Source organism: Lissotriton helveticus, chromosome 7, assembly GCF_964261635.1.
Source record: "Lissotriton helveticus chromosome 7, aLisHel1.1, whole genome shotgun sequence".
In the NCBI taxonomy this organism is placed as follows: Eukaryota; Metazoa; Chordata; class Amphibia; order Caudata; family Salamandridae; genus Lissotriton; species Lissotriton helveticus.
In genome coordinates, this window is record NC_136068.1 from 1,845,015,750 (window position 1) to 1,845,028,729 (window position 12,980).

Here is a 12,980-nt window from a genome sequence, read left to right on the forward strand (position 1 = left end):
ACTTTCTTCTCTTTCTTGCCTTCACTCTCCATCTATCCCCCATATTCTCATCACTCTCTATCCTGCACTGCTTACCTATTTTTTCACTCTCTCTTGCTCCTGCCCGCTTTACTGCTCCTTCTTTTTTGTTCTTCTTAGGCCTTCTCTCGCACTATTTCCTCTGCCCTCCCTCTTGCTCTCTCTTCTGCCATCTATATCTCTTCTTCCGCCCTCCCTTTCCACCTCTCTTATGATCTTTCACCTTCTTATCCTCCATCTCTCTCTTGTTATCTCTCCTTACTGTTTCAATCTCTCTTGCTTTTGCCCTTCCTCTACATCTCTCACACTCCTGCTATCCTGCACTCTCTTCATTTTGACCTCTTCCTCAATCTTTTATTTCTCTCTCCTTGGTTTCAATGTCTCTTCCTTTCGCCCTCCCTCTACATCTCTCACACTCCTGCCTTTCACTCCATCTACATCCACATTTTCTACTCACTTTCTATCCCGCACTCCTTATCTTTTCTTTCAACACTCTCTCGCTTCTGCCCTCCTTCCTGCTCTATTCTTTCCTGCCCTCCCTATCTCTTCTGCCTTCTCACTCTATTACCTCTGCCCTTCTCTCTTCTGTTATCTCTCTTCTGCCTTTTTAGTCTCTACTGCCCTCCCTTTCCATCTTTCACCTTCTTGTCCTCCATCTCTCTCCTCCTCCTCTAGCCCTCCTTCTCCTTTCCGCCCTTCCTCTCTTACCTGCTGCACTCTCCTTTCTGCCATTCTCACACTTTCCTATTTTCCCTCATGCCCGACAGGTAAACTTACAAAGTGAAAGCACATTTGTAAACAAAATGTTCCTTACCTGATTGCTTCTGCACAGGTCCATGTGTAAAGGGCAAGTGAAGAGAATGCATGAGTAAAGAGGGTGTGTGCAGAGAAAGTGTTTTGCAGAGAAAGCAAGTACAAAGAAATCAAGTGCAAATACTGCATGTTTAAGAGGGCATGTATAGAGGCTATACGTTGCCAAGTGTTAATAATAAGAAAGTGAGTGCAGGTGAAAAATCTGCAAACTGCAATGGTGTTGCTTACGTGAGGCACTGTCAACTTGTACACAACTTTTATTTCCTTTTTTCTGTCTACATTACGATACTAATACCTTTGTCTCTCTCCCTTCTATCCTCTCTTTCTTGCCCTACATCCTTCCTTCTCACTCCCTCCCTTTCCCACTCTCTACCTCTGTATCCTGTCCTCTCCTCTTTGCATATGCCCTCTCAACATGCGCTATCACTGCACACAGCCTCTAAGGGCAAGTGAAGAGAAGGCATGAGTAAAGAGGGCGTGTGCAGAGAGGGTGTTTTCCGAACAGGGCAAGTACAGAGAGATCAAGTGCAAATAGTGCATGTTTGAAAGGGCATGTGTAGAGGCTATAAGTTGACCAGTGCTTATGATGAGAAAGTGAGTGCAGGTGACAACAAATCTGCACACTCCAATGGCGTTCCTTATGTGATGAGAACAAATCTGCAAACTCCAATGGTGTTGCTTTCCTGAGCCACTGTCAACTTTTTCACGCATTTTTTTCCTCTTTCTGTCTACATTACTACACTAATATCTGCACCCTCTCTCCCTTCTACCCTCTCTCTTTCTTGCCCTACATCCTTCCTTCTCACTCACTCCCTTTCCGCTCTCTCCCACTCTCTCCCTTTCCACCTCTCTTCTGCTCTCTTTCAAAATGCTCCTTACCTGATTGCAACAGCTCACATGACACCGCCGAACCTACAAAGGAAACAGAAAAATACAGTAAGAGCTAAAACGGGAAAATACGTAAACTTACAAAGTGAAAAGACATTTACAACTAAAATGCTGCTTACCTGATCGCGTCGTGGAACAGCTTACCGGAGAACGCGCCCCACCCAGAACGTAACATCAAGAGCACTTTCGTCAAAAAAGCAATTTAAAAAACCGATTCAAAGAAATGTCACCCCCCCCCCAGCCCCCCCCCCCCCACAAAAATAACATAACAGGCTGCCCGACAGGTAAACTTACAAACTAAAAGCACATTTGTAAAGAAAATGAAATGCTGCTTACCTGATTGCTTCTGCACAGGTCCATGTGTAAAGGGCAAGTGAAGAGAATGCATGAGTGAAGAGGGTGTGTGCAGAGATGGTGTTTTGCAGAGAAAGTGTTTTGCAGAGAAAGCAAGTACAAAGAGATCAAGTGCAAATACTGCATGTTTAAGAGGGCATGTATAGAGGCTATACGTTGACAAGTGTTAATAAGAAAGTGAGTGCAGGTGAAAAATCTGCAAACTGCAATGGTGTTGCTTATGTGAGGCATTTGCTCCCACACTCCCACAGTCTGTCGCTCCCACACTCTGGGAGCAACAGAGTGTGGGAGTGTAGTAGCGGCACTTTCGCTCCCACACTCTGCCGCCCCCGCACTCTGTCGCTCCCACAGTGTGGAAGCAACAAACTGAGAGTGTGGGAGCGACAGACTGTGGGAGTGTGGAAACAACAGACTGGGAGTGTGAAAGCAACGGAGTGTGGGAGTGTAGTAGCGACACTTGCTCCCACACTGTCGCTCCCACACTACCAGTCTGTTGCTCCCACACTCCCACAGTCTGTTGCTCCCACAGTCTGTCGCTCCCACACTCTGGGAGCAACAGAGTGTGGGAGTGTAGTAGCGACACTTTCGCTCTATCACTCACACACTGTGGGAGCGATAGTGTTGCTACTACACTTCCACACTCTGTCACTCTATTGCTCCCACACTCTGTCGCTCCCAGAGTGTGGGAGCAACAGACTGGGGGAGCGACAGACTGTGGGAGTGTGGAAACAACAGACTGGGAGTGTGAAAGCGACAGAGTGTGGGAGTGACAGAGTGTGGGAGTGTAGTAGCGACACTTGCTCCCACACTGTCGCTCCCACACTCCCAGTCTGTTGCTCCCACACTCCCACAGTCTGTCGCTCCCACACTCTGGGAGCAACTGAGTGTGGGAGTGTAGTAGCGACACTTGCTCCCACACTGTCACTCCCACACTCCCAGTCTGTTGCTCCCACAGTCTGTTGCTCCCACACTCTGGGAGCAACAGAGTGTAGGAGTGTAGTAGCGACACTCGCTCCCACACTCTGCCGCTCCCGCACTCTCACTCACACACAGTGTCGCTACTACACTCCCACACTCTGTCACTCTATTGCTCCCACACTCTGTCGCTCCCAGAGTGTGGGAGCAACAGACTGCGAGTGTGGAAATGACAGAGTGTGGGAGCGACAGAGTATGAGAGCGACAAAGTGACAGAGTGTGGGAGTGTAGTAGCAACACTGTCGCTCCCACAGTGTGGGAGCGATCGAGTGTGGGAGCAACAGAGTGTGGGAGCAACAGTGTTGCTACTACACTCCCACACTGTCACTTTGTCGCTCCCACACTCTGTCACTTCCACACTCACACAGTCTGTTGCTCCCACAGTCTGGGAGCGACAGAGTGGGAGCAATAGAGTGACAGAGTGTGGGAGTGTAATAGCGCCACTATTGCTCCCACACTCTGTTGCTCCCACACTCCCAGTCTGTTGCTCCCACACTCTGTCGCTCCCACACTCTGTGTCGCTCCAACACTGTGGGAGCGACAGAGTGCAGGAGCAACAAAGTGTGGAAATATAGTAGCGACACTGTCGCTCCCACACTGTCGCTCCCAGTGTGGGAGTGACATAGTGCGGGAGCGTCAGAGTGTGGGAGCGACAGTGTCGCTACTACACTCCCACACTCTGTCACTCCCACACTCTGTCGCTCCCACACTCCCACTCTGGGACTGTGGGAGCGACAGACTGTGGGAGCAACAGTGTCGCTACTACACTCCCACACTCTGTCACTCCCACAGTGTGGGAGCAACAAACTGTGAGAGTGTGGGAGCGACAGAGTGTGGGAAAAACAGACTGGGAGTGTGAAAGCGACAGAGTGTGGGAGCGACAGTGTCGCTACTACACTCCCACCCTCTGTCATTCTGTTGCTCCCACACTCTGTCGCTCTCACACTCCCACTCTGACACTCCCACACACTGTCGCTCCCACACTCGGTTGCTCGTACACTCCCACTCTGTCGCTCCCACACTCCCACTCTGTCCCTCCCCCACTCTGTCCCTCCCCCACTCTGTCGCTCTCCCACACTCTGTCGCTCCCACACTCTTGTCGCTCCCACCCTCTGTCGCTCCCACACTCTGTCGCTCCCACACTCTGTCACACCACACTAAATATTTCGATTTGTCTTACAGGAAGAAGAAACAAAAAATATTTTGGTTGCTGGGCAGGAAACAAAACTTAAATCAATTACAGTAAACGATACAACTGACTCAATCAAAATAACACTTTGGAGAGATGCCGCAGATTTCCAAATACAAATCGGCTCCTACGTCAAAATAACTCACTTATCAGTGCACGAATTTCAGAATAATAAAATGTTAAATACAACACGGAATACGCAATTTCAAGTAAGTAAAACTATTTATACAATATTATACCTTCATTTGCTACTACATCTATAATAAAGTTTTTCTAACTTTCTGAAACTCTAATAACACACTACTACTAATTTTGCTACTTACTCATTACTATATACAACTATAGCTCTATGATCAATTTCTACTCCCTATGCACTCCCTATGCACTCTGCACTCCCTATGCACTCTGCACTCCCTATGCACTCTGCACTCCCTATGCACTCTACACTCCCTATGCACTCTACACTCCCTATGTACTCTACACTCCCTATGCACTCTGCACTCCCTATGCACTCTGCACTCCCTATGCACTCTGCACTCTTTATGCACTCTGCACTCTTTATGCACTCTGCACTCTTTATGCACTCTGCACTCTTTATGCACTCTTTATGCTCTGCACTCTTTATGCACTCTGCACTCTTTATGCACTCTGCACTCTTTATGCACTCTGCACTCTTTATGCACTCTGCACTTCCTATGCACTCTGCACTCTCTATGCACTCTGCACTCCCTATGCACTCTGCACTCCCTATGCACTCTGCACTCCCTATGCACTCTGCACTCTTTATGCACTCTGCACTCTTTATGCACTCTGCACTCTTTATGCACTCTGCACTCCCTATGCACTCTGCACTCCCTATGCACTCTGCACTCCCTATGCACTCTGCACTCCCTATGCACTCTGCACTCCCTATGCACTCTGCACTCTTTATGCACTCTGCACTCTTTAAGCACTCTGCACTCTATATGCACTCTGCACTCTATATGCACTCTGCACTCTTTATGCACTCTGCACTCTTTATGCACTCTGCACTCTTTAGGCACTCTGCACTCTTTAGGCACTCTACACTCCCTATGCACTCTGCACTCCCTATGCACTACTATATACTCTCATAAATGCTATCTTCTATTACCTTCACCATGTATTAACTTCATTTGCACCAAAATATAAAAACTTTTTTTATCTTTAGGGCAACAAAAACAATAAAAAACAAAAAAACAGCAACTAACTCATTTCTTTTTTCTCCACAGAAAATACAACCACCACAAGAAGAAATTACGTTAACAATATATGCAATAGAAAAAACAAATCAAGAACATTGTACTATTGCTATACAAATAGAAAATGCTGAAAACTGTCAAAACGCTGACATAAACAATACAGTTATAATGGACTACTTCAATATACCAGCCGACATTGATGACTTGGAAGAAGCATTAATAGAACACCTACCAAAAACAGTAAATGTGATTTTCCAGAATGGATACATCATCAAAATACTTTCCTAAAAAAATACTGCACAAAACTTTGCGTTAATAAAAAGTAATAAAAAGTCAATATATATACTTTAATAAAAAATGATAAACTTTTTTTCATGTCCTTTCATTCTTATAAACAAAGTACATACATATATATTACTGTGCTATCATATATATTACATCTCTAAACAAAATGCTAACATGCTTTATCAAATAACTTGTATTGTAATACAAAGTGCATCTGCAAATAATTGCATTACAAATGCACTGCAGATTTATGTGTAAAGTAAAACACATCAACGTTTTACACATAATTGAAAGAAAATACAAAACACCATTTATCAAAAGCTCAAACTTTAACAAATGGAGTACAGAGTAAGGAGTGCATAGAGCATGACGAGTGCATAGGGAGTGCATAGGCAGTGCAGAGTACATAGGGAATGCAAAGTCCAGAAGGAGTGCATAGGAAGTGCAGAGTGCATTAAAAATGCAAAGTGCATAGGGAGTGTAGAGTGCATAGAGAGTGCAGGATGTATAGACAGTGCCTAAAGAGTGCATAGGTAATGCAGAGTGCATAGACAGTGCATATGGAGTACAGAGTGCATAGAGAATGCAGAGAGAGTGCATAATAAATGCAGAGTGCATAGGGAGTGCAGAGTGCCTAGGGAATGCAGAGTGACTGCAAAAAATAAAGTGCATAGAGAGTGCAGAGTGCATAGGTAATGCAGAATGCATACAAAGTGCAGAGAGAGGGCGGAGTACAGAAAACTTACAAAGTGCAGAGTGCATAGACCCTGCACAGTGCATACAGAGTGCATAGGGAGTGCAGAGTGCATAGAGAGTGCATAGGGAGTGCAGAGTGCATACAGAGTACTGTATAGGGAGTGCACTGCATAGGGAGTGCATAGGACGTGGAAAGTTCAGAGTACAGAGTGCTGCATAGGGAGTGCAGAGTGCATAGGGAGTGCAGAGTGCATAGAGAATGCAGACTGCATAGAGATTGCAGAGTGCATAGGTAATGCAGAATGCGTGCAAAGTACATAGGAAGGGAAGAGAGAGTGCAAAGTGCATAGGGAGTACAGAGTCCATAGGGAATGCAGAGAGTGTACAGTGCATAGGGAGTGCAGAGTGCATAGGAAGTGCAGAGTGCATACAGAGTGCTGCATAGGGAGTGGAGAGTACAGAGTGCTGCAGAGGGAGTACAGAGTGCATAGGAAATGCAGAGTGCATAGGAAGTGCATAGGGAATACAGACTGCATAGAGAGTGCATAGGGAGTGTAGAGTGCAGAGTGACTCCAAATTAAGTGCATAGCAAGTGCATAGGTGATGCAGAATGCATACAAAGTGCAGAGTGCATAGGGAGTGCAGAGAGAGTGCATAGGGAGTACAGAGTGCATAGGGAATGCAGAGAGAGTGCACAGTGCATAGGGAGTGCATAATACGTGCAGAGTGCATAGGGAGTGCGGAGTACAGAAAAAAAAGTACATAGAGTGCATAAGGCGTGCATAAACAGTGCATAGACAGTGCAGAGTGCATAGAGAGTACAAAGTGCTGCATAGGGACATAGGGAGTGCATAGGAAGTGCACTGTGCATAGAGAGTGCATGATGAGTGCAGAATGCATAGGAAGTGCAGAGTGCATACAGAGTGCTGCATAGGGAGTGCACAGTGCATAGGGAGTGCATAAGAAGTGGAAACTGCAGAATACATAGCGAGTACAGAGTGCTGCATAGGGAGTACAGAGTGCTGCATAGGGAGTACAGAGTGCATAAGGAGTGCAGAGTGCATAGGGAGTGCAGAGTGCAGTGCATAGGGAATGCAGACTGCATAGGGAGTTCAGAGTGCATAGTGACTGCAAAAAAAGTGCATAGAGTGCATAGATCATGCAGAATGCATACAAAGTGCAGAGTGCATAGGGAGTGCAGAGAGAGTGCGAAATACAGAAAACATAGAAAGTGCATAGGCAGTGCAGAGTGCATAGACAGTGCACAGAGAGTGCATAGAGTACAAAGTCCTGCATAGGGAGTGCAGAGTGCATAGAAAGTGCATAATGAGTGCATAGGAAGTGCAGAGTGCATACAGAGTGCTGCATAGGGAGTGCACAGTGCATAGGGAGTGCATAGGAAGTGGAAAGTGCAGAGTACATAGAGAGTACAGAGTGCATACAGAGTGCTGCATAGGGAGTACAGAGTGCATAGGAAGTGCAGAGTGCATAGGGAATGCAGACTGCATAAAGAGTGCAGAGTGCATAGGGAGTGCAGAGTAACTGCAAAAAAAATAAGGGCAATGTAAATGACAATGCCATTTACTTATCTGTTTTAAAAACAAAAACAGATAAACAAAATTTAGGCATATACAATGCCAATAACTCAAAATTTTCCAAAGGCGAAACCATTGCATTGTAAATGCTTGTTACTGCTTGAGGCTGAAGATAAATCGGAAGAAAATCTATACTAGTGTTAAATACAAGAACTTCTGTTTTTTTTTCATTAACCTTATACCCCCCAAACTTTTCATAATCCTTGAGCTCCCTCATGAGACGTGTGATATTTTCTTTTTCAGGAGCCAGATAGAGGATAATATCGTCGGCGAACAATTTTAACTTAGACATCCCGACGATGGGGGGTAAAGTAGTAACATTGTTCCTTATTCATGTTACTAAGGGTTCTATAAAGAAAGTAAAAAGCAAGGGGGACAATGGGCAACCTTGCCTAGTTCCCGATTTATTTTAATCTTCCCAGCTTGTTTAGCATTGATAATTATCTGGGCTGATGCCCCTTCATAGATATTATTTATCATTTGAATAATTGAAGCAGGGAATCCAAAATGGCCCAGAGAAAAAAAAAGCGCTGACCAATTAACTAGATCGAATGCCTTTTCTACATCAATCATTAAAATACATGCAGAAGTCGAATTAATATTAAAATAATCTAAAGCCTGTATCAGAAATTCTGTATTAGCTGCCATATACCGACCCGCAATAAAACCCGTCTGATCTTGATGGATTACCTCCTGAGCCGCTAACACAAATCTTTGCGCCCAGATTTTCATAAGTAACTTGTAATCAGAGTTCAGTAAGCTGATCGGTCTATAAGAATTCACATCTTCTGGGTTTTTATCCTTTTTGATGAAGCTAATAATTGTGGATTCTTTGAATTCTGGAGGGACTTTTCCACCTAATTTAATGTGATTAAATACATTTTTCAGAGGTTCTTCAAGTTCCCTAGTAAACACCATATAAAATTCGATAGGAACCCGTCCTGTCCCGAAGCCTTTGCTCCCGATGTTGCCTTTATGCTGTCGTGAATTTTGATGGAGCTTATTTCACACCCGATTTGATTACTTCGGGAGTCGGAGATTTTAGGAATTTCTAGGTTAACAAAATATTCCTGAATCATTGTTTCCTCCACCTGATATTCCGTGGAGTAAATTCTCTCATAGTGATCCAGAAATATTTTCGCGCTTCCTTCACTCTGTGTTTCTACTCCACCTCGAGGATCTCGAATTTTCATAATGATGGATGACTCTTGTTTCTTTCTAATAGAATTAGCCAGAAGCTTCCCCGCCAATTGACTCTCTTCGTAGACCCTTTGCTGGAAGGCCTTTGAACTATTTATCTCTTCTAGGGTGAAAAAATCCCTTAATAGAGCTTTAGCCTGTTCCCATTGATTCGGCTGTTGATTAAGTTTTAGAACATATTCCCTCTCGGCAGCACTCTGAAGAGCGGATATTTTTCGCTTGCGATCATTTGCCTTATTGCTGGAAAACGCAATGATCTGCCCCCGGGCAGCTGCTTTGAATGCACCCCATACAGAAAAAGGTTCAGCTGAATCTTTATTCACTGAAAAAAATTCTGTCACCCATTCCTTGAACCCTGAAACCCAATCTTTGTTCTGAAGAAGGGTGTGATCCAGCTGCCACCTGGGGCGCTCCCCTTCAATTCCTCCTAACATAAGCTCAACTTCAACCCTCCCATGATCCGAAAAAGGGTTACATCCTATCAAAGTTCTAGAGATATGAAGTGATCTAGAAGTCAAAAAGAATTCTATTCTGGATGCTGATTGAAACCTGTTAGAATAGCATGTATAGGCCTCCTTATCTACATTCAAAAAACGCCAGGAATCCCGCAATTGGTATTCTGCCAGGAGTGCTTCAAACACACATTTTGTCTTAGGTTTTAATTGCTTTTTGTTCTTGTCAGAAGTATCCCTCCTCAAATCCTGGATATAATTGAAATCTCCTCCTAATATGATTTGCCCTGGGGTGCCCCTTAAAACCTCACTAATTTCCAACAGGCCAGAGATATCATCGAGGATGGGGCCATAATAGTTCACAAAGTTAAATATTTTTCCCAACAGCTTCGCTGCAACCCAAAGCCATCTACCTCTAGAGTCTCTTTGAACCTGAAGGATTTCCCAAGGAAGATTCCTTGCAAAATAAATAGCAACTCCCCTCTGGGCAAATCCCTGCTGAGGAGAAGAACCCATGAGAGAAATATCTCGGCAAGAACAACTTCGGGGCATTTATTTTCAGATGCGTCTCCTGAAAAAAGACCACCTGCGGATTAAGAGTTATTACCGATTTCAGTAAAGCTCCATACTTCTGCTTATTAAGCAACCCGTTCGCATTCATGGACAGGATATCACATGAATTATATTTCATCTAGAAGCTTGTAAATTCTTTTACATATTCCGTACCAAACATTGATAAAAATTAAATTACAAAACCTACTGCACTTGTTCCTTTTTACTGCGTTTACCCCCCCCACCCTTGACCCCCCCCCCAGAATGTGGAGCCCCCCTCCCCGTCCACGCTGCCCACATTCCTTCCTCTTCTTTCTTCTTTGGGTGTCCTCTTGCTACACCCTGTTGTAACCCGTTAACCCTGGAACGCCCCCTTCTTTCTAATTTTTGTTTGATCGGGCAGACATATAAGAGAAAACATTCTTTCCATTTCAAACATTAGAACCAGAAGAGATCTCTTTGAGGAGGGATTGTGCATCTTCAATATCAGAAAACATATAGAACTTCCCTTTGACCAAAACCTTCAATTTTGATTGCTGTGCAATCGATGCTTGGGCGCCATTGGCCTTAAATAAATGTAAGATCTTAACAAACTCTTTGCGCCTTTTGGCAGCCACCGCAATCATATCCGGAAAAATCCTGCATTTTATTGTTTCTGACACAGAGAACTGCTGTTGTTGATAGGCCTCGGACAGAATCTTCTCCTTAATCCTAAAATCAGCAAAATTTAGGAGTATCGTTCTAGGAAATGGAGAATTTGCAAAACGTTGTGCTGGGACCCGATGAGCCCTTGTAATTGTCAAATCACCCTCAAACTCGGGAAGAACTGCTTGATGAATAAAGGAGGAGACCCACTGGATAGTATCGGAGCCTTCCACTCCCTCCGGAACGCCTACTATTCTTAGATTCGATCTTCTCGAGTGATTTTCAAGTTCTTCAAGTTTGTGCTCTAGCGAGGCCTTCTTCTTTGCTGACTCCCTAGCTTCACCCACAACCAAGTTCACCTTGTCTTCGAGGACGGAGATCCTTGTCTCCGCCTCCTGCAGTCTACTGGGAAAAGCCAACATCGATTCCTCAAATGTATCCATTCTGGAGTGAAGAGTAGCTATCTCTACTTGTTGGTTATGCTTTATCTCGCGTATTTCGTCCAAAATCAGATTCAGCATCTCACGGATATCCATTTGATATCTAACTTCTGTCCCAGATAGATTTGTTTCATCCGCTTCAGGATCTACGTTCATAACCCTTGGGCTCTTGTTAATGCTCAGCTGGGCCTCCTCTTCTGTTGGTGCCTGTGCACCCTCTTGCCGACTCAGATTTTGAGAGGAGATTTGGCCAGATGTCCCCTCATCTATCAACTCATCTGGCACCGTTTGCGAGGATTGTTCTGGGGATACGAGTAAAGACTCCGGTCTCTGTTCATGGGACTGCGTCAATGATGAAACAGATGGACCTGTGTCCTTAAACGACGCAATAGAAGCAGGCTCCTCCTGGGAGACAGGAGCCATCGAAGCCTGATGGATGTTCGATTTTGGGATAGATATTTTAGCGAAAAGAGGAAAATCCTTCCTTTCCTTGCTTCCCATACTGCCAGATCCATTCATATTCTTCCCTACTAAGTCGGGAGATGCTATCTCTGAGACTATAGGAGGAGAAATTGCCATCGGTGACGCCGACTTGGGGGATAGAGATTCATTTAAGATGACTGTTTTGACCGCGGCTATTTTCTTAGGCTCTGTGACATTTAAAGAGGAAGATGAAAGAAGCCCATCATCATCTGAAGATTCAGGAAGAGTATCTTCCGCAGAATTTTCTTCTTTGTTTTTCTCTTTATTTCTATCTTTATCTCTAGCTGTTTTTTGAGCAGCTTTCCTGGCTAGGGCAAGGCGAGTCTTTGTATTCAGACGAGCAGCCAATTCTGTTTTATTCAGTTTTGAGGGCTCTTCCCCCTCCTTCTGTGGTTTGCCCATTGTAGCCCTTTTTAACTTTTTTTACCTGCAACCCCTGCTCTCTTCCCCCTATGCTTCTGAGCTTCTGTACCTTGCCCAAGAGAATTAGGCCACTTAGAAATAAATATATTTAAGTCCTACTCACTGTGAACCAAGAAATCCTGCTGCAGAGTTTTGATTTTATGCCCCGGTCTGAAGGCAGTAGTACGAGTAGAACAAGGTGATGTGAAAAGCGTTGTTCAAATTAAGCCACAAGTATTTATCAGATATTACTCACTGTGCACCCAAGTCCCGCGCAGGACTAGAATTCATCTGACAGTCTGGGGGCAATAATAGCAGTAGTAGCAGCTGAGCCTGCCTGTTTTACTGGCGGGCAATCCACCTCAATTCCAGCTTTTCCAAAGTAAAGTAAAGTACAGGCTTAGGTGAAATAGAACAGCAGCAGTACCGGCAGTACCAGCAGTACCGGCAGAGAAAACGAGGCAAAGTGCGGCAGGGGCTGAATCAGAAGAGTTAGCGAGCACCCTCTGCAGCGTGACACACCAACGCTGCACTCGCGGAAGCTCCCTGGAAATCCATTACAATCTGCTCCAAAAGTGCAATGTGCAGCAAGGGCTGAATCAGAAGAGACAGCGAGCACTCTCAGCAGCGTGTCACACGAACGCTGCACTCGCGGAAGCTCCCTGGAAATCCATTACAATCCGCTTCAACAGTCAAGGCGCCCCCACCGGATCTGTCTGCATTCATCCGCGGGAGACGGTGCAGCAAGAAAAGAGAAAACGCGGCAGTTCTAG

At 44.9% G+C, this 12,980-nt stretch overlaps 1 long non-coding RNA gene across 1 annotated transcript; it reads left to right on the plus strand.

Moving 5' to 3' along the window:
- The first annotated feature begins 4,236 nt into the window (after positions 1 to 4,236).
- LOC144767760 (uncharacterized) lies at positions 4,237 to 5,826 on the plus strand. Its single transcript, XR_013598337.1, has 2 exons — positions 4,237 to 4,446; positions 5,488 to 5,826. It is a non-coding gene; the product is annotated as an uncharacterized LOC144767760 (long non-coding RNA).
- The last annotated feature ends 7,154 nt before the right edge of the window (positions 5,827 to 12,980 follow it).